We start from the raw sequence: 25,363 nt of genomic DNA on the forward strand, positions 1-25,363 counted from the left end.
TGCACAGAAGTATGAGCGGAGGGGTTATACATGTGCAGTACTGCTCCCATAGATGCACAGAAGTATGAGTGGGGGTTACACATGCGCACTACTGCTCCCATAGATGCACAGAAGTATGAGCGGGGGTTACACATGCGCACTACTGCTCCCATAGATGCACAGAGGTATGAGCGGGGTTACACATGCGCACTACTGCTCCCATAGATGCACAGAATTATAAGAGGGGGGTTACACATGCGCACTACTGCTCCCATAGATGCACAGAAGTATAAGCGAGGGTTACACATGCGCACTACTGCTCCCATAGATGCACAGAAGTATGAGCGGGGGTTACACATGCGCACTACTGCTCCCATAGATGCACAGAAGCATGAGCGGGGGTTACACCTGCGCACTACTGCTCCCATAGATGCACAGAAGTATGAGCGGGGGTTACACATGCGCACTACTGCTCCCATAGATGCACAGAAGTATGAGCGGGGGGGTTATACATGTGCAGTACTGCTCCCATAGATGCACAGAAGTATGAGTGGGGGTTACACATGCGCACTACTGCTCCCATAGATGCACAGAAGTATGAGCGGGGGTTACACATGCGCACTACTGCTCCAATAGATGCTGTGACAGAGTTACTGGCTTTGTAGAGGAAGGGAGGTATGTGTTACTACGCAAGCAGTGGTCAGTGATGTGAAATCGGAGTGTTTTTTGCTGAGAGGCCGTGTACAGAGTGTAATGTGCCGGTTTCATGTGGGCACCTGCAGTGCGGGCGGGAGAGTTCTCACTGGACCACCTTCCCTGCAGGACCTGCTGGTGTTTGAGGACCTTCAGTGATGTCATGATCTCGTGACCAGCACATGTGATGCTATACCTGGGCCTGTGGGTCAGTCTGTGGTGCTGTGGGGAGAAGCTGTACCTCCCACAGAAGTTGAGGACTGAGAGGGGTTTTCCTAACAGTGTGCGTTTGCTTTTTGTTTTTTCCTCTCCTTCTTCCCAGACTCATAACTTTTCATAATTTTCTGTCCACATAGCTAAATGAGGGCTTGTTTTTTGTGTGACAAGTTGTATTTTTGAATGACACCATTTATTTTACCATGTAGTGCACTGGAAAACTGGAAATAATTTCCAAATAGGGAAAAATTGTGAGAAAAAAAAATTCTGACATTGTTTTTTTTTAATTGTTTTTACTGTGAACATTTTGTGGACAAAATGGCCTTGAAATATGATTCTGCTCCTCAATACGATTACGGTGATGCCCAACATGTCCAGCTTTTTAATTATTTTAGTGTTGAAAAAAAAAAATTTGAAGTTTTCCCCCAAAAAATTAGCGGGTTGTGCAGCCGTGTTCCAGGTCCCGTAAGGCTACTTTCACACTAGCGTCGTGCGACGGTTGCATCGTGTTGCGTCGGACCGTCGCCACCAAAAAACGTTGCTTGTAACGTTTTTTGGTGCGTCGTCTGCAGCATTTCTGACCGCGCATGCGTGGCCGGAATTCCGCCCCCGCCTCCCCGCACCTCACAATGGGGCAGCGGATGTGTTGGAAAACTGCATCCGCTGCCCCCGTTGTGCGGCGCATTCACAGCTAGCGTCGGTGCGCCTCAACGTCGCATAGCGACGTGCAGTGCACGACGCTAGTGTGAAAGTAGCCTAACATTATTATGTTTCAGTCGATTTAGCTGTGACGGTTTATTCTTTGACAGGCGAGACATCGTTCTCCATGTTGGGATAGATGTGACGTTTTGATCGCTTGTTATAGCATCTTTTGTTGAATTGCAGCGACCGTAAAATCGTAATTTTGGCGTTCTTGATTTTGTTTTTTACATTTACAGTGTTTATCGATCGGGTTAATTATTTTTTTTATTTTGATAGATCTCTGAACATGGCGATACCACATATGTTTATTTACTTATTTTTTTTTTTTAAATATCTTTATTTTTAATGGGAGGAAAATGGGGGGTGATTTGAACTTTTATAGGGGGTTCATATTTAAAAAATAAATAAATAAATTAACTATTCATTATATTTGATAGTTCCCTTGAAGCTGCGATCATCTGACCGTTTGGGCTATATACAGCAATGCTGCCACCTGAACTGGGCTAAAAATACCTAGGAAAGTGGCATCAGACGTGTGCGTTGGGATATTGGGGTACGAGTAGAGGGATACGGACGATGCAAAGCCCGGCCCTGGAGCCAGGACAGGAGAGAAACACCAGTCCTGTCTCCCATCTGCAGCCAGGGAGAGTTGGGACACCCCATACACTTCAGATACATACATAGTTGGCCGATTGAGCCACCTCTAGACCGACTTCATTAAAGTGTGACCTCCACACATCCACTGATGAAACTCTTCATTCTTGGAATCAGTCAAGGCCCCACCAGTCTGTCTGAGACCAGTCACACTTTGATAACATGTAATTAAAATGTCATTAAAGTGTTTTATTGGAAAGTCCCTTGAAGAACGGGCAATTCTGGTACTTTCAACGTTTTTCATGGTCAGTGAAGCCCAACCTGGCACTGGACACTGCTGAGAAATCTGTAGATCAGAAGCTTCGAAAACGGAAAAACTTTCTTAGATACATTAGCAAGACTGATGTGTAAATGAATCACTTACTGACCTTGGGCTAATCTTCATAGTATCTATGATCAATAATGTCTACTGTGATATTTTTGATACATTTCCTACATTTATAGCACTATTCTTTTATTGAAATTGGGCAAAAATAAAGTTATTGCGCTGTTCAGCTTCTTTTCTAGTTGCCCTTCTAGCCAGTGCGGAGCGAGAGAAAATATACAGAGATGGGTTCGGAAACAAGTGAGAAAGATTTTCAAGAGTTTTTGGAAAGTCCTGCATGTGATAGATAGATAGATAGATAGATAGATAGATAGATAGATAGATAGATAGATAGATAGATAGATAGATAGATAGATGATTGATAGATGATAGATAGATGATTGATAGATGATAGATAGATGATAGATAGATAGATAGATGATAGATAGATAATAGATAGATAGATAATAGATAGATGATAGATAGATAGATGATAGATAGATAGATAGATAGATAGATAATAGATAAATAGATAGATGATAAATAGATGATAGATAATAGATAGATAATAGATAGATGATAAATAGATGATAGATAGATGATAAATAGATAATAGATAGATAATAGATGATAGATAGATAATAGATAGATAATAGATAGATGATGGATAGATAAATAGATAGATAGATACCATAGATAGATAGATAGATGATAGATAGATAGATGATAGATAGATAGATAGATAGATAGATAATAGATAGATAAATAGATAGATGATAAATAGCTGATAGATAATAGATAGATAATAGATAGATGATAGATAGATAATAGATAGATGATAGATAGATGATAGATAGATAATAGATAGATAATAGATGATAGATAGATAATAGATAGATAATAGATAGATGATGGATAGATAAATAGGTAGATAGATGATAGATAGATAGATAGATAGATAGATAGATAGATACCGTAGATAGATAGATCCGCTCCTTCCCCAAGTCACAACCCTGGTGGAGATCGTTAGATCTGCCATATTTGAATCTGTTGGCTTCAAATAATATCAATAATTGTTCTTATCCCGAGAGATCGATACGTAATTCCACTGCCGTGATCAATACGAGGACAGCCTCATAGAGGATTATCTGAAATTATGCATCCAACCAGCTGTGTAATACAGATATGCAGGGATTGATTTTTAAAAGTGGATTAAATAGTGTTCATCGCTGGAGAAGTATTAGCCCAAATGACCACAAACATGGCCGCACTATGCTAATCTCCCATCTATGTCCATATGAGACTAATCAATAGACGCCGCTTGGAAATGAGCAGCCGCAGGGAGCTGCGAGGTCATTAATGTGAGAAATCTCCCAGTTGGGATATTAACTAATGTGTTAAATCCTCGACTTTACAGGAAATTATTTTTAGGATTGAAGTAGCAACTACAAATTAGGTCATTAAAGCCTGAATACATACATGGAATACTAGACACGGCTGAAGCAATGTAACAATGGCATGGCTGATAGAGTATAATTCACACTGGACGTGAGATCTGTATCTCTCCCAGTAATATAGGCTGGATGTGAGCTCTGTGCATCTCTCCCAGTAATATAGGCTGGTTGTGAGGTCTGTGTGTCTCTCCCAGTAATATAGGCTGGATGTGAGGTCTGTGTCTCTCCCAGTAATATAGGCTGGATGTGAGCTCTGTGTGTCTCTCCCAGTAATATAGGCTGGATGTGAGCTCTGTGTGTCTCTCCCAGTAATATAGGCTGGATGTGAGGTCTGTGTGTCTCTCCCAGTAATATAGGCTGGATGTGAGGTCTGTGTGTCTCTCCCAGTAACATAGGCTGGATGTGAGTTCTGTGTCTCGCCCAGTAATATAGGCTGGATGTGAGGTCTGTGTGTCTCTCCCAGTAATATAGGCTGGATGTGAGGTCTGTGTGCCTCTACCAGTAATATGAGCTGGATGTGAGCTCTGTGTGTCTCTCCCAGTAATATAGGCTGGATGTGAGGTCAGTGTGTCTCTCCCAGTAAAATAGGCTGGACGTGAGGTCTGCGTGTCTCTCCCAGTAACATGAGCTGGATATGAGCTCTGTGTGTCTCTCCCAGTAATATAGGCTGGATGTGAGGTCAGTGTATCTCTCCCAGTAATATAGGCTGGATGTGAGGTCTGTGTGTCTCTACCAGTAATATAGGCTGGATGTGAGATCTGTGCATCTCTCCCAGTAATATAGGCTGGATGTGAGGTCTGTGTGTCTCTCCCAGTAATATAGGCTGGATGTGAGGTCTGTGTCTCTCCCAGTAATATAGGCTGGATGTGAGGTCTGTGTGTCTCTCCCAGTAATATAGGCTGGATGTGAGGTCTGTGTGTCTCTCCCAGTAACATAGGCTGGATGTGAGTTCTGTGTGTCGCCCAGTAATATAGGCTGGATGTGAGGTCTGTGTGTCTCTCCCAGTAATATAGGCTGGATGTGAGTTCTGTGTCTCGCCCAGTAATATAGGCTGGATGTGAGGTCTGTGTGTCTCTACCAGTAACATGAGCTGGATGTGAGCTCTGTGTGTCTCTCAGTAATATAGGCTGGATGTGAGGTCTGTGTGTCTCTACCAGTAACATAGGCTGGATGTGAGTTCTGTGTCTCGCCCAGTAATATAGGCTGGATGTGAGGTCTGTGTGTCTCTCCCAGTAATATAGGCTGGATGTGAGGTCTGTGTGTCTCTCCCAGTAAAATAGGCTGGATGTGAGGTCTGCGTGTCTCTCCCAGTAACATGAGCTGGATGTGAGCTCTGTGTGTCTCTACCAGTAATATAGGCTGGATGTGAGGTCAGTGTATCTCTCCCAGTAATATAGGCTGGATGTGAGGTCTGTGTGTCTCTACCAGTAATATAGGCTGGATGTGAGATCTGTGCATCTCTCCCAGTAATATAGGCTGGATGTGAGGTCTGTGTGTCTCTCCCAGTAATATAGGCTGGATGTGAGGTCTGTGTCTCTCCCAGTAATATAGGCTGGATGTGAGGTCTGTGTGTCTCTCCCAGTAATATAGGCTGGATGTGAGGTCTGTGTGTCTCTCCCAGTAACATAGGCTGGATGTGAGTTCTGTGTCTCGCCCAGTAATATAGGCTGGATGTGAGGTCTGTGTGTCTCTCCCAGTAACATAGGCTGGATGTGAGTTCTGTGTCTCGCCCAGTAATATAGGCTGGATGTGAGGTCTGTGTGTCTCTACCAGTAACATGAGCTGGATGTGAGCTATGTGTGTCTCTCCCAGTAATATAGGCTGGATGTGAGGTCAGTGTGTCTCTCCCAGTAAAATAGGCTGGACGTGAGGTCTGCGTGTCTCTCCCAGTAACATGAGCTGGATGTGAGCTCTGTGTGTCTCTCCCAGTAATATAGGCTGGATGTGAGGTCAGTGTATCTCTCCCAGTAATATAGGCTGGATGTGAGGTCTGTGTGTCTCTACCAGTAATATAGGCTGGATGTGAGATCTGTGCATCTCTCCCAGTAATATAGGCTGGATGTGAGGTATGTGTGTCTCTCCCAGTAATATAGGCTGGATGTGAGGGCTGTGTCTCTCCCAGTAATAAAGGCTGGATGTGAGGTCTGTGTGTCTCTCCCAGTAATATAGGCTGGATGTGATGTCTGTGTGTCTCTCCCAGTAATATAGGCTGGATGTGATGTCTGTGTGTCTCTCCCAGTAATATAGGCTGGATGTGAGGTCTGTGTGTCTCTCCCAGTAATATAGGCTGGATGTGAGGTCTGTGTGTCTCTCCCAGTAATATAGGCTGGATGTGAGGTCTGTGTGTATCCAAGGTGCTGCTGTCATTATTAGTTCATGTATCAGCACAGCTTCTATCCTCCACTTATCTCCTGTTCATGAGCTTTCCTCCTTAATACATACAGCCTGTTTTTGCTGTCATCCCTGAAAATATAGATATTCTATCCTCTTTCCACATTATGGAGGTCTGTGTACAACGCCCTCCCTGTAGTTATGTATAAGGCCACGTTCACACCTTCAGTATTTGGTCAGTATTTCACATCAGTATTTGTAGCCAAAACCAGGAGTGGGTGATAAATACAGGAGTGGTGACGTGTCTCTATTATACTTTTCCTCTGATTGTTCCTCCCCTGATTACAAATACTGATGTAAAATACTGACTGTGCGAACATGGACTGACACTTACAGAGGGGAGAGCCATTGGAGCCGGGAGCAGGAGCGATTTTGCTGATTTCTCAGCTATTATATTAGGGATCACAGATTCTCTGCAGCAGCAAAATGAAAGAACATTTTTAATTAAGACGATTTAGAAAGTTGCTTATGTTTGTATGTAGGAAGTTAACGAGCAACAAAAAAATCTGTTCATAGGTCTCACCACACATGGCCCTTACAGAGGACCCGCCACTTGTCATAATTATGTCATTTATGTACTTGGTGGAAATGTCGCTGTCCTCCTGAATCCAAAGTTTTTCTTATCTTGGATTTAAAAAATGCTAAGAAATTAATAAACCTTAATTAAATCTCCCATTTGCGTAGAGATATCACTTTCAGCAATGGCTTACATGTCAATCGCTTTTTTTATAGACTGTGTTCATTCAATGGCAGCAAGCAGAGATTTTACAAATGATGGGAAATGGAAAAACAACTCTTATCAGCTAAACTAAACATTTTCAGCCTTCCATGCATTTGAACAGAGATCCCTACCATACTGTTTGCATTCACTGACAGCAAGCAGGAATTTTAAAAATGTTGAAAATAAAGTAGCAGAACTTCTACAAACTTTATCCCATGAAGCTGTGCAGAGTTCCTGGCCAGACATGTGCTTTCCATTACACCAGGAGGTTGCGCTGGCACGAGGCTGTGACTGGAGCTGTAGGAAAATGAAACATGCGGGGGCCTGGTTGGCACTGCCGGGGCTTTTTACAAGATGTCTGCCGGTGCCAGTATACATTGTGTAGACATATTACACTTACATTATAGACCTGATTTACAAGGTCCCAGAAGAAACCAAACTTAAAAAAGAAACGATGGCTCTCTTAAAGGGATTAGAACTAATTTTCATATAATAAGTTACAAGACTCCTGCATCCATCAGAGCAGAGAACTAAAAAAAATGCATCGTTCACCCTGGAGGACCCGAAACATCCATGTATTACTGACAGCTCATTCATTTCATTGGGGATGTGTAATACTTCATTTCTCCTCTGGAGGTGCTGCAGATAAAAACCTTATTTGGGTCAGGTTCTCCTAATCATTATAGAAGATGACATTGGACTTCGCACCGCAGATCAACGAGCACCAGAATAATTGCAACTTAGAACATACACATTCTAGGACATGACCATAACACAACTCTATGGATGTCCGAGAGGCTTCTCGGAAAAAGGAACAATCTCAAAGTGTTAGTAAATCTTGCAGGAACCGTAAAATCCCTCTATAAAGCATTCGGAGGTAGGAAAGGGGCATGTTTCTGCAAACAGTCACATCCACAATGCCCAATCTCCTGCAAAAAAAAAGTTTGGAAAAGTTGGCAAAAGTTGGCTAAACCAAGGGAGACTTCCTGGAATCTGAGAAGAGTTGATATATTTCACATATGCCATAGCAGCGCTTCCCGCTTTTTCTTTATGTAAGTCAAATCCTGACCCATATTGATGGGAAGAAAGGGGTGTCCCTATCTCCTGCTAAAAAAAAAAAGATTTGGAAAAGTTGGCAAAAGTTGTCCAAACTAGGGAAGACCTCCTGGATTCCAAGAAGAGTTGATACATCTCCCAGATGCCGTAGCAGAGCTGACTCATTTTTTTATGTATCACCAAGTCCTCACCCATATTGGTGGGAAGAAGGGGTGTCCCTATCTTCTGTATAAAAAAAAAAGCAAGATTTGGAAAAGTTGGTAAAAGTTGGCCAAACTAGGGAAGACCTCCTGAATTCCAAAAAGAGTTGATACATCTCCCAGATGCCGTAGCAGCGCTGACTCCTTTTTTAGTGTATCACCAAGTCCTCACCCATATTGGTGGGAAGAAGGGGTGTCCCTATCTTCTGTAAAAAAAAACCACAAGATTTGGAAAAGTTGGCAAAAGTTGGCCAAACTAGGGAACACCTCCTGGATTCCGAGAAGAGTTGATACATCTCCCAGATGCCATAGCAGCGCTGACTCCTTTTTTTATGTAACGCCAAGTCCTCACCCATAATGGTGGGAAGAAAGGGTGTCCCTATCTTCTGTAAAAAAAAAAAAATGTGGAAAAGTTGGCAAAAGTTGGCCAAACTAGGAAAGACCTCCAGGATTCCGAGAAGACTCGATACATCTCCAGGATGCCGTAGCAGTGCTGACTGCTTTTTTTTTTTATGTAACGCCATGTCCTCACCCATAATGGTGGGAAGAAAGGGTGTCCCTATCTTCTGTAAAAAAAAAAAAATGTGGAAAAGTTGGCAAAAGTTGGCCAAACTAGGAAAGACCTCCTGGATTCCGAGAAGACTCGATACATCTCCAGGATGCCGTAGCAGTGCTGACTGCTTTTTTTTTTTATGTAACGCCATGTCCTCACCCATACTGGTGGGAAGAAAGGGGTGTTTCAATCTCCTGGATTGTCAAATTGGCAAGGATGCCGTAACACCAGCCAAGAGAAGCAACACCTCTTTATCAAAGCCCTGTCCCTCTTTTGGCCTCTACCCAAAATTAAGATCAAGAGGAAATGGATTATTTTCCTTGCCAGATTTGTTTTTCAGGACGTTGACAAATATCTTGGCCAAGTTTATTCTTTTCTCCTTTTTTTAGGTTCATTGCCCCTGTAACTTCAAAACATTGGAGCGAATGTTTAGTGGATTTTCCAAAAGTTCCAAAAGGGGCAAAACTGAAAAAAAACAAAAAACTATTCCCCCTATTTTGCAGCTTTTGTGGCTTGAACGGAACAGATTGTACGCATTCTTAATATTCAGCTCACATCGGAGGCAGCATCCTCTCTCCTACGGCGCTCGGGCACGTCCGAGGGTGTAGGGTTAGCCCGTCCCAATTCTTCGGCTTTGAATAGGAGCCGGCTGGGCAGTAACATGGAGTTAATAATGGCCGCGGTGCAGGTTTTTTGCACGGTAGACACCAAAGCTGGCCGATAAATAAGACCTGACAAATTAAAGTTGCCTCGGCAGTGGCAGCCACCCGCGTTATCGACAGCCGCCAGTAATAATGAGGATTACAATGTCATGGAAAATGAATTGCCAGCAATGTCCGCTCTGAAGTCACAGGCGGCCTTTATGCCGGTGCCGATTCTTTGGATTCCTGAAGTTGTCAACAAGGCCCCTTTTCATGCAAGTGGTGCAGGAGACTGACAGAAGCCGGTCTTTGTACCGCTGCTGTGTGGTGTGGGCTGCAAGAATGCAAGGGGAATGTGAGGCCACCGTGTCACCGGCATAAAGAGAGAGACGCTTTGTGCGAGGAGACTGGAGCAGAATGACAATGACATCACTTCATATGACCTCATTTTCATCCGAAATATCATGATGTTCTGAGGCGGCAGTGATATGCTAAGTAGCGCATTCCCCTCTCCCTCTCCGCGATTTCAGCTTTGTGGGTGTATAAAGAGTACGGGACGTCGAGCCGGAGGGGGCCGCTTCAAGTGGGTGAGCGCTCCGATTTCCAAGGTCATTGGCGCTATTGGCAAAAAAAGAAAAAAAAAAGGTTTTATTCTTTTCCTGCAGCTGCCACCTTACTTCAAAAGGGCCGAATCCTAGCAAATCGACCAGCAGACATAATAATGGGAAGAAAGAAGGACATGTAATATGCATTACGCCGTCCCTGCCTAGATTATCTGCCTTCTGTAGAGCTGAGGGACTCAATAGGGGGGCGAGGACAAGGGAGTGGGGGCATAAGTTTTAGGAAAAAATAAAAAGTCTGCTTGCGTGATAACCGGGGGTCTCCGAGCTGTAAATTACTATAACCTGGATATAATAATACATGTCTAGACTGGGTCATGCCAAAATGTGACCCCTTCTATAACACCCTCATGTGTGCACGCAGACAGACCTCACTTCCTCATCCTTATATGGTCCCACGATGTATTCCTGACCGGATCGCGGGGATTAGATAACATTAACACAGACGGAGATGTTAGCATGTTTTGGACAGGTCTTCCCAGAACTGGAAATTTCAGGCATCTCCCATACCTTTCCTATACATTTGCAGAATAGGAAGGGTTAATAAGAGTAGGATCTCCCGCATTATGTAATGGAGTTATGTAATTTATAATGCCAATGGGTTCCTTGAGAGAAATAGGTCATCGGGTGAGAAGTCCACCATTATTAAAGAGGGGGCCAATCACTCCGAATCATAGGAAAATTGAAGGCCAAGGAAAGGAGATTAAGGAAATGATGCGGAGCTCCTTATCCAAAAACATGCACGAAAATGAAAGTAGGAAACAATCACATGGGGTCTTCGCTTCCGAGGTTGTTGAATGAGACCCTGAAGTCTTGATCAAGTAACTTCGAAAAACTCCATCTGACGTCCATTATCAGACGGGGAACATGTGGGGGCCAGACCATGTCTTTATGCTCTCTGTACTCTACGTCTCTTGCCTCACTCTGCTCCTGGTATGTCTCATTGTGCCGAGGTTATGACCCCATATTAGGTCTCAAACCATTTTATGTGCATTCCCCGCAGAAGCCATGTCTGCAGTAAAAGGGACGGTAATGCCCTGAGATAAATTCTGCGGCATCCTCGCTCCTCATTAAATAGAAATCTCTTTTCTTAATAGTGGTGAATAGGGTTGAGCGAAACGGATCGTTCATTTTCAAAAGTCGCCGACTTTTGGCGAAGTCGGGTTTCGTGAAACCCGACCCGACTCCAGCGTGGGATCGGCCACGTGGTCGGCGATCTTGGCGCCAAAGTCGCGTTTTGTATGACGCCTTCCCCGCCATTTTTCCGGCCAGCGTCATAGAGCCACATTACCGAGAGAGAGAGAGAGAGAGAATAAAATACACAATGACTTGCATTGGGTTTCGTGTTCCGGTCCGGAACCCGACTTTACAGTAGAATCGGCCGATTTCACGCGATCCGACTTTCGAGAAGGTCGGGTTTCACAAAACCCAACTCGACCCTAAAAAAGCAAAAGTCGCTCAACCCTAGTGGTGAAGCCTTGAAGTGCCCGGCAGGGTCTTCATACTACGGCGCTGAGAAGTATCAATGACTTGTCGGTCCACCACAGTCAACCATACATTGCATTCGTGGAGTAGGTCGTGGTTGATGGATGACAGCAAATAAAACCATAATTCTGATGATTTTTTTTATCTGGGATTAACAAATGGATGCCCAATGCTTAGGATGGGTAAGAAATATCAGATCGGTTGGGCTCGGGCACCCAGACACCACATCGACAGGGTCACAAATGAGCTCAGTAGTTACCATCAGCTCAATATCCACATGGAGGGTTTAACCATCATCATGGACGTCTGGGTAGTCCAGTAGCATGGATCCGTAGAGTTTGTGTCTTTCTATGGTAGGAAATGAGCCCTATGGGGCATTGGGGCCAAAGACATTCCTTGTGCAGCACTATTTTACAAACCCTATCCGGCACTAGCACAATGGGAACTCTCAGACCTGAGGTGATACCTAGTAAAACAAGAGAGTAGATCTGGTATGTACACAGAAGCAGATGTAGCAGTGTGGGGGCTTGGACTAAAAAGACCCTTGGAACAAGTCTATAAATAACGGCCTGGTAGTCAACACTTTGCACTGACGAGTAAATGAGCTGAATGACTTTGGTCACTGGAGTTACTGCCGGTTTCTTTCATTCTTGTTTCCTTTGAGGATGAGGATTGTTCCACCATAGTTCATTGAAACTCTTAGGGTATGTTTCCACGTTCAGGAAACGCTGCGTTTTTGACGCTGCGTTTTTCCGCAGCGTCAAAAACGCAGCATCCAGATGTTACAGCATAGTGGAGGGGATATCATGAAATCCCGACTCCACTATGCGTTAAAAAACGCATGCGTTTTTGCCGCGAAAACGCATGCGCGGTGCGTTTTTTCAAAACACAGCATGTTGCTACAATGAGCAAAACACGCAGGCACACCGCAGGTGACCTGTCAGTGACCTCAGGTGCAGTTTTGGTCAGGATTTTACTTGCATAAAATCCTGACCAAAGCCTGATGCAATCCTGAACGTGGACACATACCCTTACAGTTTTGGGTAGATGGAAAAGTCAACTCCTGAAGGAACTCTTGAAGTGGGCTGAATCAGCAACTGCACTATTGGGGCAGATGGATATCATGTTGGCCATAGTGGTCACACAAAGTCAATGTACTCGAAAAGAGAAATATGGCAGAAAAAAAATTCTCCTTCCAGAAGATAGTTGGATAATCCAAAAGCCAAGACATCAGTTATTAAAGAAGGATTGTATTGATGGGACATGGATCTTATAGTCGTAGATACATTCATCTACCAAAGAGGTAAAAGGACCCAAATTCTGCCAAGTCCCCTGCCCATGTCTATCCTTGGTGTCATACACAGCATCGGGAAAAAAAACTGCTTAAGGGCTGTCCCACACGTCCAGATAATTCCGGTACCGGAATAAATCGGTACCGGAGTTATCCGTGTCCGTGTGCCTGGGAACTCACGGAGGCCATACCTGCGGCACACGTGTGCCGCCCGTATGGCGAGTGGGTACCACACGGAGCGTGTGGTACCCACTCTGCATGGTGCTGAAGCTGCGATTCATATCCTCTCTGCAGTAACGTTTGCTGCAGGGAAAATATGAAGAATAGTGTTTAAAATAAAGATCCATGTGTCCGCCGCCCCCCCACCCCCTGTGCGCCCCCCCCGCTGGTCAGAAAATACTCACCCGGATCCCCCGTCGGCAGTCGCTCCTTCCTGGTCTGGCCGCGGCTTACTGTATGCGGTCACGTGGGGCCGCTCATTTACACTCATGAATAGGCGGCTCCGCCCCTATTGGAGGTGGAGCCACATATTCATGAGTGTAATCGGCCGCATACAGTAGGAGGCGCGGCCAGACCAGGAAGGAGCGACTGCCGACGGGGGATCCGGGTGAGTATTTGCTGACCAGCGGGGGGGGCGCACAGGGGGTGGGGGGGCGGCGGACACATGGATCTTTATTTTAAACACTATTCTTCATATTTTCTCTATAGCAAACGCTGCTACAGGGAAGATATGAATGGCGGCTTCAGCACCATGTGGGGGGGGACAGCGCTTACTGTAGCGCTGTCTCCGGCACGCCACACGGACCCCAGACGGAGAATGTCCGTGTGAGGTGCGTGTTTTACACGGACCCATTGACTCTATTGGGTCCGTGTAATCCGTGCGCTCCCACGAACACTGACATGTCTCCGTGTTTGGCACACGGAGACACGGTCCGCACACGGTCCGCACAAAATCAATGACATCTGAACAGATGCATTGATTTTTATGGGTCTACGTGTGTCAGTGTCTCCGGTACGGGAGGAAACTGTCACCTCACGTACCGGAGCCACTGACGTGTGAAACCGGCCTAAAGGGAACCTGTCACCTGCATTTGGCGGGACCAGTTTTGGGTCATATGGGCGGGGTTTTCGGGTGTTTGATTCACCCTTTCCTTACCCGCTGGCTGCATGCTGGCCGCAATATTGGATTGAAGTTCATTCTCTGTCCTCCGGAGTACACGCCAGCGTAAGGCAATATTGTCTTGTGCAGGCATGTACTCCGGAGGACAGAGAATGAACTTCAATCCCATATTGCGGCCAGCATGTAGCCAGCGGGTAAGGAAAGGGTGAATCAAACACCCGAAAACCCCACCCATATGACCCAAAACTGGTCCCGCCAAATTCAGGTGACAGGTTCCCTTTAAAATCGCTTGTAAGACTCTTCTTATTCAAACCATTTTGTTGTTCAAACATTCAGTCTTTTGGGGTTTTTTTTTTCCGATTTAGGTTCTGAAAAAAGAAAGCGCATGTCGCTTCTGATTAAATCTGAACCAAGGTAAGCGTTGTGCAATCAGAAGGCTGAATAAACAATTCAGGAAAGAAACCCTTTCCAAGATGCTTCAAAACCGCTAAAGGCTGTGGCACTCTTTTAATCTTTTGACTGAGCTTTTGGAACAGAAACTGAGCAGAAACTCAAAGTTTTGAAAGTTTTGAAATTTGGATGAGGTTTTGGGGTATATGCATGCAGATTTTTTTTAGGAGGTTTTGGAACAAAAACTGAGCAAAAACTCTTCAAATCCTCCTAAAAAAACCTCTACTTAGATTTCCGCTCAGTTTCTATTCCGAAAACTGTAGAAAAAGACCTAGTGTGCACATAACCTTGGCGAGTTTCCACTCATTTGCAATGCAGTTTCTTCTACAAAACCTCCTTGAAAAACTCTTGGCATTCATAGCCTCAAAAAATGAAAAACTGCTCCAAAAACTCCCCAAAGAATGAGGATTTCCTGAAATGGTTTCCACCCTTTTTTTGACCACCTAAAAAAATAAAACAACCTCTCTGTGTGCACAGAGACCCTACAAGTGCCCTCAGGTTGTCGTCCTCTTTTTATCTCATCTATTCTGCTGAGCTCTCGACGAGAGGAAGTCTACAGCGGCCATAGATAAAATACTCTCCTGGGTGAAGGGGCATGGAGAAATCCAGATTCTCGATACCTATGTTGGGCACAATGGTATAAGCAACCATTGAAAACAAAAACGCCATAGGATTTGGCAACGAGTCAGCTCAAATATTTCACTATTGCAGACGAAGACCAATAGATCGTCCTGCTGACACATGCAGGATGAAAGGCCGGGTGACATCCAAGGGGTTTTGTCCCCATTGAATTATAACCCGTTCCCACCAAAGAGAAAAGAACTTTAGCCACAGACGCCTGTGGAAAACCGCCATTGAAATGTCATAAATCAGCCAATTACCATGCAGGGGAAAAAAAAATCAGATCTGACCCCTGCAGACACATCCATCCTTCCGATGTACCTCTCCTAAATATGAAGTCCCCAGGACATTGAAATCCTCATCCTAAGGTCAAGCGAGAAAGCGCGGCCAGGCCAACAGAGCCAAGGTCCGAGAGAGAAAGGAACCTGCTCTATTCACTATGGTGAATTCAGTTCAACTCACCATGACCTCCCCTTTAGTAAAAGGAAACCATACATTTCCTTCACCATCAGCCGTCCCCAACAACGGGAATAATTCACAGTAGTCACAAGACCTTTTTGGAGGATAGACATTACGGCTTTTCTCTTCAGTCTGACAAAGTCTGTTTTCAAGCTTTTTTTACGGCACGGAATTAAAAATCAGACGTTCCCTACATCTAAAGAGCAGAACACAACAAAGGGGGCGGCTGAAAGTCTTCTCACTTACCCCCGGAACAAAACAAGAGGCTGGGTGCCTCTCATCCACTTTATGGCCTAACATATATAGAGCAGAAAAGGCCATAACCTATTCTCTACCACGTCCATTATACCTCCAACTACAACTCCCAGAACGCCCTGGTGGAGTGGACTTATTAGAAATATGGTCCTCAAACTCTTAAAGATTTCATCCTCTGTGTCAAACTTTCTGTTTTGTGACTTCATCCAGAGTAAAGTGATGTCTGATCACCCATACTTGCCAAAAAAGAGACACACTATATGGAGAAAAGTATTGGGCCCATAGCATAATCTTTGGATTCAGATTTCCCATTCAGTCTAATTGTCTCCAGTGTATAACATCCGGACCCATTGCCCCAGTTTATAATATCAGGCCCTATTGCCCCCAGTGTATAACATCCAGCCCCATTGTCCTTGGGGTACAACATCCGACCCCATTCCCCCGGTGTGTATAACATCAGGCCCTATTGCCCCAAGTGTATAACATCCAGCCCCATTGCCCCCCCCCCCGGTGTATAACTTCCAGTCCCATTACCCTCGGTGCATAACATCTGGCCCCATTATACATCCGGCCCTATTGCCCCAGTATATGAGCTTCTGCCCTATTGCCCGTGGTGTATAACATCCAGCCCCATTGCCCCAAGTGTATAACATCTGGTCCCATTATCCCCGGTGTATAATATCTGCCCTGTTGCCCCCGATGTCTAATATCTTGCCCATTGCCCCCTGTGTATAACATCTGATTTCATTGCCCTCAGTGTATAACATCTGGACCCATTGTCCTCAGTGTATGACATTTGCCCCCCGATGTATAGCATGTGGCCCCATTACCTCCCTGGTGTATAATATCCGGCGCCATTGTCGTATAACATTTATCCCAGATGTATTACATTTAGTCACATTGCCCTCTTTTGTAAAACATTGGGTCCTATTGCTCCATTTGTATAACTTCCGGCCCCATTGCCTCTTTTGTATAACATTCAGCCCCATTGCCCCCTGATGTATAACATTGGTCCCCAGTGTATAAAATCTGACTCCATTGCCCCCGGTATATAACATCCGACCCCATTATCCCCGGTGTATAACATCCGGCCTCATCATATGACTGCTATCTCTGTGCCCATAACTTGGGTCATGCTTGTAAGGGTAGATAACGTTTAAGACTCCTGACCACCTTTTTCAAATGGGTCCTTTCAGACCATTTGTGGTGGCGTTTTCCCATTTTTTACGTTGAGTGGTGGCTAAGGGTCCACAGGACCGCACTGAGTTATAGTACTTGGTGTCTTCCTTTGGGCTATGGCTGTAGCTTGATTGTTGGAGTTGGTGGGGCTCACTGCAGGGGGTCTGTTTGTTTGGACCCACTTAAAAGATGCCGCCATGCAGTGGCTAGTGGGTTTATAGAGTTTGATGAAAATGGGTAATCGGAACTATAGTCATTCAGTTCAGAACAGTCAATGGTACCTAAAGGGGCCATTTGGGTGCAGATGGGTTCTTGGGGTGTAGAGCTAAGGCGAACGGCTGGAGGATAGTGTGAAGTTAGGGTTGGTGTACGATGTCACCATCAGTTTAGCTCCCCAAACTAGCGCCTAACGGTGTGGGTGATTGGGTCTCAGGGGGCCTAATGGATTCACTTGAGTTTGCGTAGCGTCTCGGTGGCAGAGCAGATTCCTACGTCAGGCACCTTCCTGTTTCTGTAATACAATGCTATGAAAAATCAAGGTACTGAAGAGCTGGAAATGGAGGGGATGTAACACACTGAGCTCCCGCTCTCTGCTATTTCCATTGTGCTGTCATTTGGCCTCAGTACGGTGGGAACATGGGGATGGTGGGCTCCGCGCAGATGGCTGTCATGTGACCTCTCTTTGATGAGCAACCAGGGAGGAAGTTCGGCTGTGTCAAAATTCTCATTTCTGGGCGAACGCCTAACTGTATCATAAAACTGCAGGAGACTGCTGATATCTAGGGAAAATGCTTCGATAACCTCCAAGAAATTAATTTCCATAGTCTTATGTAAGATATGTTATTGTCATTCTGGAACGGGCTGGGATTCTTGTGTAATAAGGATGAACCGCATCAAGATTTCTCACAGAAAACAGGACGCTGTATGTGCTCGCTCAGTATCAGGCTACCATAGTCGTACAAGGATACGGCGAGCGAGCAGTCAGGGCAGCCAAAGCGGGAGAAAAGCCCGACTGTCTGCCGTATGGCGGAACTATTTATTATCCATGCGGCACTGCGGTTTTGATCTTATATGGTACAGTTTTTTTAAGCAGTGTTTTATAGTATCTATGTGGAATGTAGAGAATCCCTGCTATTATCTAAAGGGAAGAGGAAGAAGACATTACGTGAGGGTAGAAGTGGCTGATATCTCATGATTTTAGGTCTTATTATTATTATTTATTTATATAGCACCATTGATTCCATGATGCTATACACGAGGTTTGAAGGTTTTGAAATTTGGGATGAGTTCAACTGGTTGGGGTAGTGCATTCCAGAGCATAGGGGAAGCTCGGGAGAAACCTAAGAGTCAGTAGTGTGAGGAATGAGCAAGAGAAGAGTAAAGAAGGAAATCATGATAGGATTGGATACAAGGCATAGGAAAGTATCAGTATCATGCTCTTCTCACCTGTATTGGGATTCATTCACAATATCTATCTTGACTCCAAAATAAAATCTGTACTAGCACTTTCCCCAATTATTAACCACTATTTTTTACACTCTCCCCCATGCTGCTGCTGGATCTCCAAACATCTGTCTGATTGACAGCTACTCAGTGTCCCTCCTCCCTGTTGCTGAACCTCCACCTTTCTAGCATTATTAACAGTGCCTCAATGTCCCTCCTCCCTGCTTCTGCTGAATCTCTACCCATCTAGTCTGATTGACAGATCCTCAGTGTCCCTCCTCACTGCTTCTGTGGAATATCTACCCATCTAATCTGACTGACAACTCCTCAATGTCCCTCCTCCCTGCTTCTGTGGAATCTCTACCCTTCTAGTCTGATTGACAGCTCCTCAGTGTCTCTCCTCCTTGTTGCTGAACCTCCACCTGACAGTTCCTCAATGTCCCTCCTCCCTGTTTTTGCTGAATCTCTACCCATCTAGACTGATTGACAGCTCCTCAGTGTTCCTCCTCCCTGTTGCTGAACCTCCACCTTTCTAGCATTATTGACAGCGCCTCAATGCCCCTCCTCCCTGCTTCTACTGAATCTCTACCCATCTAGACTGATTGACAGCTCCTCAGTGTGCCTCCTCCCTTTTGCTGATAAATCTCAGCTAATCCAGCCTAATTGACAGCTCTTCGGTTATCCTGCTAATAAATCTTCACCCTTCTAGCGTTATTAACAACACATCAATGTTCCTCATCTCTGCTGTTTCTGCTGAATCTCCCCCGAGTTGTCTGATTGTCAGCTCCTCAGTGTCCCTCCTCCCTGCTGCTGATAAATCTAAGCTAACCCAGCCTGATTGTCAGCTCCTCAGTGTGCCTCCTCCCTGCTGCTGATATATCTAAGCTAACCCAGCCTGATTGACAGCTCCTCAGTGTCCCTCCTGCCTGCTGCTGCTGATAAATCTAAGCTAACCCAGCCTGATTGACAGCTCCTCAGCGTGTTCCAGAGCATTGGGGAAGCGCGGGAGAAACCTGAGAGACGATAGTGAGAGGACTGAAGAAGAGGAGAACCGAGAAGGATTGGAGAGCATGTATAAAATAGTATCAGGAGATTAGGGCAGGCCATGGGCATTTTCTCAATGCTGTATAACGCTGTCATTTATTCTCATCTGTGATGCTCTAATTGGGGAAATGAAAATGTTATTTGAGCAGAAGAGATTTGCAACCAACCGATCAAAGCACCTTTATATTTGATGAAAGGTGGAGTCGCTAAATGCAATCCTCCATAAGCAAAGTATACTGCTGGGTAAATGCTACCTACAAGGTGATAGATATCCTCGTATTGTGCTGCAAACAGCGAGTACACCGACAGCGATACGTGCACATGTCCTGCACATTGTTTTCTCATGGCTATTCCCTTGCATGTATTCCATTGCTGTCCCCGGGGATAATGTAAGTGGTATGGATGAGAAATCTTAGGATCCTGTGCACACAGTGTCTATCTTCTAAGGTTTGTTAAATAGCCCTTGACCCACAATGGGATTTATGTCGAGTCACCATCCGCTCAACATCTAGACTTGATTTTCCCACAGGTCGAATAAAGTGGAATATTCAGTTCAGATGTTGATTTTTTAGGATAGCGAAGTCCTTGCAGAAGGATACATGGACGACTGCAGGACTTCTCCCTGTGCAAACCAAGGATATTCAGCCAACAATATGCTATGAAGTATCTACAAAAACAGACAAGTCAGGAGAAAATTAACATTCACCCTCCCTGAGCACCATTCCAGTGCCCACCGAGTCCCCGTCGGTCTCTCCTTCCTGATTCCATCCTTGAAACGTCTGAAAATGGCTGGAAATTCATGCTCAATGAATTCGGGTGTGTCGTGGAAAGGACCATGAAGTGAAGACCAACCGGGATCTGGTGATCACCAGTATACGATTAGCAGGAAGCGAATTCAGAATGGCTATATAATTCTTTTTGAAATCTTAAAGTCAATCTCCACTCATCAAGCCAGATTGGCAGTTCCTCTGTGTCCTTCCTACCTACTGCAGGTGAATCTCTGCCCACCTAGCCTGACTGACAGCTATTTACAGTTCCCCTTACTTGCTTCTGTTGAATTTCCGCCCACCTGTCCTCATTGATAACTTCTTAGTGTTCCTCCTACCTGCTGCAGTTGAATCTACACCCAATTAGCCTGATTCACAGCTCCTCAGTGTTCCTCCTACCTGCTGCTGTTTAATCTCTGCCCACTTAGCCTGATTCCAGCTCCTCAGTGTTCCTCCTACCTGCTGCTGTTGAATCTATGCCCACCTAGCCTGATTCACAGCTCCTCAATGTTCCTCCTACCTGCTGCTGTTGAATATCTGCCCACCTAGCCTCATTCACAGTTCCTCAGGGTTCCTCCTACCTGCTGCTGTTGAATCTCTGCCCACCTAATCTGATTCCCAGCTCCTCAGTGTCCCTCAAACCTGCCTCTGTTTAATGGCCACCTAGCCTGATTCCAGCTCCTCAGTGTTCCTCCTACCTGATGCTGTTGAATCTATGCCCACCTAGCATGATTCACAGCTCCTCAGTGTTCTTCTTATCTGCTGCTGTTGAATCTTTGCCTGCCTGGCCTGATTCACAGCTCCTCGGTGTTCCTCCTACCTGCTGCTGTTGAATCTTTGCCCACCTAGCCTCATTCACAGCTCCACACTGTCCCTCCCCTCTGCTGCTGATGAATCCTCACTCACCCAGCCTGACAGGTATCTCCTCAATATCCTTCCTTCCTGTAGCTGCTGAATATACTATATGTCCAGCTAGCCTGACTGACAGCTCCACAGTGTGCCTCCTCCCTTCTGCTGCTGAATATATGTCCTGCTAGCCTGATTGTAATCAAATTGGAAAGATAATGAGCATAATAGGGTCTTATCTGGGTTATAAACAAAAAGTAAGAGCAAAGAATGTGCTCATTTTCAAGGGTTGTGAAGGCACAACCCCTGTAATCACTGGAATAAAGGCTGCTGCAGATCCACAGAAGGAGATAACATGTGCAACTGTAGAAAGTGGGGATAAATCCGTGCTGCTAATATGAAAGGATGCAGCTGAAAAATCGTGAAGGTGGCAGTTCGATTTTTATTTGTCTGTCAATGCATTTCAAAGCACAACTGTTTGTTCATCAGGACAAACCACAAGAAGCATGACGGAGACCTCCTCAGTGTCCCTCCTCCCTGCTGCTGACAAAATCTTATGCAGCGCCCCAGAGTCCTGGTCGTTGCAGTACTGATGCTCCACCGCTAAGGGGAGTGATGGTACGTCTGATGGCACTGAAGGAGTTCACCTGACCAGGTATCACAGACACCAATACACTTCATAGTCTGGCCTCCAGGGGGAGCTAAGGGCGCTATGTATTAGGCCACTCCTCACAATCTGGTAAAACTGGGGGTTAGATAGAAAGTTAGACAGAAAGCTGACTGGGTTGGAACCAAGCAACATCCTGTGGCAGAGGGTGTTGCAGGGGAAGATTCAGGGGGGTCCCTGTCAGGGGTGGGATCCTGACAGAGGCCTAGCGAACAGGAAAGAACGTTAAGGAACCGCGCCTGCACTACATCGCGGCGGTATCTCAAGAAAGGACAAGAAGCGAGGTTTATTGTGGAGAGTGAGAAACGAGATCAAAGCAAAAAGGAGATAACACCAGTAGGAGTCGTGCTGTAAGATCGAGGCAACATTCTATTGAGGCGCGTAGCCGGTGGCCAGAACGCCGAGGAAGTATTAGGCTCCAAGCAATACTTCAAACAGAGGCAGGACAGTTGATTTTAGGTTGGCTGTCTCACCAAAATCACCTAAGAAAACATAGGGGGCAACTGTGGGAGAGGGGCGACGCTAGGGTCCCGGAAGAACTCCAGGCCTTCCCATCATACAGGTGCGTCCTATCCATATCATCTGGGGGACGGAGAAGAACATCAGAACAGACATAAGTTGTGGGAAATAACTTCAGAAACAGACACAACAGTTGTGAGGACTATCCCGTGGTGCTCAGCAGGGAAGTACTACAACACACAGGCGCCAGAAGGTAGGCACAGATTTCCACGTGCAAAGGGAACTCTGGAGGTGCCATCGGACCGGCCGGTCTCTTACAGCCCTGTTAACCGTACTCTGGATTGAGGACCTTGAAGCCTTCAGTAAAGAGGTAAAGAGACTGCAACCCTGTGTCCTCGTTATTCATCGCGACCTGCACCACGCACCACCACTTACAACTTTAATTGGACACCCCTTGGGGGTGGCGCCGCAGGTCTGAGGTAATTATGCTTCACTAACGCTATTTATTGTCTTATACTTAGCTTGGTTGTGCTTGCTGGATGTTTTTTACCAGCTGAGTGTTATAAATCTCGTGTATTACTAGCACACTTGCTGTCTCTATGATGATTGTATTTATTCAAGTATAGCATATTATTATCCTCTCACCTGCGGCTATGGTGTAGTTGTCACCTTCATAGCATTTCCTTCTGTTTTATTATGTGATTTTTAATATGTAATTTTCAATAAAGGTACCGTTTGATAATATCCCCTTTCTGTGCAAAGTTTTCTATGTAGGGTCTATATTGGACGCCCCTTAGCAGGGTCACGGACCGGGTCTAGCCACCGTGACAACCCCAGAACTGAGACAGAGAGGCCCGGTGCCGAGTGTCCCGCGGCCCTGCGTCTGGGGGCGCTCCAAACTTGGCGTCACGAACAGGATCTACTTAAGCCTGAAGAATCAGGTCATGTGTGCCTTGGAACTGTGATTTATTGTGCTTGAACTGAGACTTATTGCAAAGACTGTGGATTGCCATTCGCTGCCAAAAATTCCCGCTAAAACCGCCGCCATTGGCGTGCAGGAAGAGTGGGGCGTGTCGTTGTGGGAGTAGCTTGGAAGAATGGCGCGAAAGTTGAGCCAGCCCCTCACAGGTACTACTATGTTTGGGAGATATGCCCATCAACGAGGAAGGTCCGCCTCCTAGTCTGGGACGGTGGCAGAAAAAGGAACCGCCCGGGGGAAAGCCAGAAGCCCTGGACGACGCGAGACAGAGTCGGATTGGTAACATGGCGATCGGAGGTTGCCCGGAAGAGGGGGAGAAGGCCCGCACCAGTCCCAGCCAATGGGAGCCGAGTAAACTCTCACCAGGCTGCGAGGACCAGGAAATCCTCGGGGCGGAAGTGGAAGAACTATGCCGTCAACTCCGGAGTCTGTGTCGGCGTAAAGCCACAACCAGTGAGGGGCCACGTCATCCCCAAGCGCCGACACCGCAATCTGTGGAGAAGGAGGCTGACGCCGGAGATACCGCGGAGGCGGATGGCGCCATTGACCCGGCCCGGGCGGCCGAGGAACTCCTGCTTATCGACGTAGACTCCCCTCCACCACCCGGACGGGTGTGTAGCCGCCTTGTATGTGAGAGGCCGTGGGAGACGCTAGAAACCGCTGATGTCCCCTTGCGGCCCATTACACAGCCTGTGAACCTCCAGGGTGAGTGGATGACCTTTAAGTGGACCCGCGCTACCACCAGCTTGATCGGGTTCCCCGGAGGGGGAAAGCATCGAGGTCATCCACCAACGGGAGTATCGTCAACAGCTACGCCGACAAGAGGAGGAGTGGGCCCGTAAGAAGGAACTCCGCCGACGGGCCGAACGGGAAAAGGACCTCCAGGCCAAGAATCGGGTTAGACAGACGGCTGAGGAGGACTGGGGCCCGCAGCGCCATGGAGTCATCAGCACTTTCCGTTTGCAGGGGGGTTGGGGCTTCATCAAAGAGCCTGGTCTCGCCTTGGAGGTATTCGTGAACCGGCGCATCTCATCAAGGGACACCCAGGCCGGGATCTTTACCCGGGGGACCGCGTTCGGTACACCCGCCACTGGGGAGACAAAGGGTGGTATGTTTTGCACGTGCGCAAGTACAAGCCAGAAGTGACTGTGCCACCATCCTGCGATTCTCCAGGACCAGTGGCCATTGCTCCAATCTCCCTGTGTGCCAAGTGCCTGCGGACCATCACCCCGAGGAGAACTGTGAGTACACAGACCCCTATCCAGGGTGCGGACGCACTCTATGTGGTAGTAGGTGGTGGGCAGTACCCACGGAAGCCACCCCCAGACTTAGAGGGATAAACCTCGATGCCACGAAAATGTAAATAGTTAATTGTTTACTTTCCTGCTGTTATTTTGCTACTGATACCCGACCAGGGTTATCTCTTAAAGGGATCCCTTAGTTGACCCGGGATCCCTATTTTGCCTTTTTGATTGGTTCATCACTGTTTTAAAGACTACTGAATCATGAGTCCTGGTCGTTGCAGTACTGATGCTCCGCCGCTAAGGGGAGTGATGGTACGTCTGATGGCACTGAAGGAGTTCACCTGACCAGGTATCACAGACACCAATACACTTCATAGTCTGGCCTCCAGGGGGAGCTAAGGGCGCTATGTATTAGGCCACTCCTCACAATCTGGTAAAACTGGGGGTTAGATAGAAAGTTAGACAGAAAGCTGACTGGGTTGGAACCAAGCAACATCCTGTGGCAGAGGGTGTTGCAGGGGAAGATTCAGGGGGGTCCCTGTCAGGGGTGGGATCTGTTGTGAATTCTGCTCTTGGGCTCCCTCCGGTGGTTGTTGGTGGTAGTGCAGTTGTTTTGGGGTTGTAATCTGGGCAGGTGTTTCTGCTGATTGCAGCTCTATTAGGTATTTAGGTGTGCAGGATCCATGAGTCCATGCCAGTTGTCCATTGTACTTGGAGGGATTGCATCTCTCTCTGGCTCCTCATGCCCTGCTGCCAATTCAGCTAAGATAAGATAAGTGTCTGGTTTTTTGTCTCTGTGCACACATGCAGTGTGCTTTGCAATTAAGTGCAATTCATTGTGTTTTTGTCCAGCTTAGACTTTGTTTGGAT

Source organism: Ranitomeya variabilis, chromosome 2 (genome assembly GCF_051348905.1).
Source record: "Ranitomeya variabilis isolate aRanVar5 chromosome 2, aRanVar5.hap1, whole genome shotgun sequence".
Classification (NCBI taxonomy): Eukaryota; Metazoa; Chordata; class Amphibia; order Anura; family Dendrobatidae; genus Ranitomeya; species Ranitomeya variabilis.